Source organism: Otolemur garnettii, unplaced genomic scaffold (assembly GCF_000181295.1).
Source record: "Otolemur garnettii isolate 467f Iridium unplaced genomic scaffold, OtoGar3 scaffold00327, whole genome shotgun sequence".
Lineage (NCBI taxonomy): Eukaryota > Metazoa > Chordata > Mammalia > Primates > Galagidae > Otolemur > Otolemur garnettii.
In genome coordinates this window covers 40658-43435 of record NW_003852722.1, presented here as the reverse complement: position 1 = coordinate 43435, position 2778 = coordinate 40658, and positions in this window count along the sequence as shown.

Genomic DNA, 2778 nt, shown 5'->3' with positions numbered 1-2778 from the left:
GTATTCTTTAAAATTAAAAACTGAGAACAATGAGAAATGTAAATTGACTAAGGAAGAAAGGCCTTTGTTTGGAATCTTCTAGGGAAATGTTGCACCTTTCCTTTGCATTAAGTATCTATCCAAAATGAATGATCTAGAAAAGCAAACCCTGGATTTAGAATCATCCCACTCACCTTGTTTCTACCAGGGAAAGGTGTTCTTGCTCCAGGAATGCTATAGACTCTTGTTGGATCTTGACTGGGTAGAAGGGACAAAGGACAATTTGGGACAAAGAGACATGGAGGAGGAGTGGATCTATGCACAGAGATTTGTCACAAAGGGCACATTCACCATTTGCTTTATTCAATCTATCATATAATCAAATTGGAAAGAGTTACTTTCAGATTCGCAGCATCTCAAAACTGTAAGTTATTGTAGGAAAGAAGCTAAACACAAAGAAGCAAGCAAGTGACAGGTGAGTACAGCTGCTTCCAGGCAGAGCCCCGTTAGAGGACACGTGCAGCTGTCTTGTTTCTTTCTGACCAGTGGAGCATGGGGACCCATCATGTGAGCAGGGACTCAGCCACAGGAAACCTATGCACCCCAGAAACCAGCTAAATGAGCCAGGCCCTACAGCCTGCATTAGGACCCCCACTCGGAGGTTAGTAAACCATCCCCATCACTTCCTCTGACCAAAGACTACGGTAAATGAATACAACAAATCAGAGAAAACCTTTTAAAAAATTTCTTTGTTAAGTTTTTTGTTTACTGTGTTTTCAGATAAGGAGTGAGAGTGATGAGGACACTAACCAGGAGCTGCCCGAGGTGATCCGGACTGGGGACCCTTGTGCTCTGTAGTGGAGGCCGCCCAGCCAGGAGGGTGGCCCCGTGATTACAGCAGCTTCTCTCACTTGGGCCACTGACTGCTGATGCGCTTCAGTTCCTGCATCTGGAAATGCTCTCCCATGACAGCATGGCAGTAGGTATATGCTTTATAGACCTGGTTTTCTTCTTCTCACATTTTCTTCTTCTAGTTTTTACTTTTTACAGTTTAACCAACTCACTCCAGTGGGAAATCCTGTGACAGTAGTTGCCAGATAGGGTTGACATTCCAAAGGAGCACGCTGCGATTTCTAAAACGGTCCAGGAGGGGTTCTGCTTCCAGAAAATACTGGCGTCTGTCCACCATCACTCCCATATTTGCAAAATTAAAAGGTCTTTCATGAAGAATTTTTTTATCTGAAGTGTTAGTAACCTGATTCACTATCTGTGGAATTTGGGAACTAATTGGATGGTGAATACTACATACTAAAGTTCTGATTCCCCAGGCCCAGGAATCAGAAAAGGATCTTAAAAGGCAAAATGAAGCCTCTGGCTTGGGACCCCTAACCAGCATTATGGAAATCTTGAGACAAAGAAACAACCACGCCTGAGAGCCTCGTTAGTGAAACTCCTGAGAGTCTCATTGGTGAACACACAGCTTCAGCTGGACTGAGACTGGGAGAGATGACAGCCCAATCATCTAGAGCAGCGGTTCTCAACCTGTGGGTCGCGACCCCTTTGTAACAATGAAAATACATCCTGCATATCAGATATTTACATTATGATTGATAAGAGTAGCAAAATTACAGTTATGAAGTAGCAACAAAAATAACTTTATGGTTGGGGGTCGCCACAACATGAGGAACTGTATTAAAGGGTCGCGGTATTAGGAGGCATTAGGAAGGTTGAGAACCACTGATCTAGAGTTTCCTGTAGAGACTGGAGAGGAAAAGGGGGGAAATCAGAAAGTAACAGCACAGTTACCAATGTCCTGTGACTTTGCCCAGAACACAGTGGGTACAGCAGAGTCTAACACTGAGCAAGCAAGGGGGAAATCTGTGCCCCTCACAGCAACTCAGAAAGCTGCACCTTACGAAGTCTCTGGAGCTGAGAGCAGCTATGACACAACGCTCACTTCACCACTGGGTCCAAATGGAAACAATAAATAGGACCATAAGGCCACCACGCTCTACCGGGCAACTTAGCTTTGAATTTAGTCTTTTATTCTCCTTGTTTTACCAGGGAAATTTTTCACATAAAACTGGGCCATGGAGATGGCCTTAGCTAAGACTGAATGACACAAATTCAATGGGGAGAGAAAATTAATGCAAATGACACTCGCAGCCCCCACAATTGTGAGTTTTCTCTTTTTCCCTGTTGTGTCTTCTATGAAATGGACACTGTGATTCTTGACCTCTCCGCTCCTGGGGAAGAGAGTGTGCACAAGGAAAACCGAGACGCCAGTGACGAGCTGCCAGATGTGCCACCCAGAATGTTCCCAGGTGAAGGTGATGTTGATTGTCCTGATCCTTCCTTCACAGAGTCATTAATAGAAGGGCCCAAAGTGCTTACAACAACTCTTGCCACCAGTATCATAGAGCTCCCTGACACAACCAGAATCAGCTACTCTTTTTTTTAAAAGAAGAAAGTCATCAGCAAATTTCAGTGCAATTAGATGTCAAAATCCTGGTTTCAGTTTTCTTGAGACTGTCTGTTATTGATGGTGTTGCCATTAGTTTGATCATTTCTCAAAGTTATACAGTTTGATCAAAGAATAATATAACTAATACCAATTTTATCACAATAATAGTTTTTAGCACAAGACTATTTTTTTCATATTGGCTTCAAGGTGTTGGGGAAGAAAGAGAGGTAGGGAGGGAAAAGAATAAAAGGAAAGAGAGAGGAAGACAAAGGGAGGGAAGGAGGGAGAAAAGAAGAAAGAAAGCAAAAGAAAGAAAGAGAGAAGGATGGAGGATG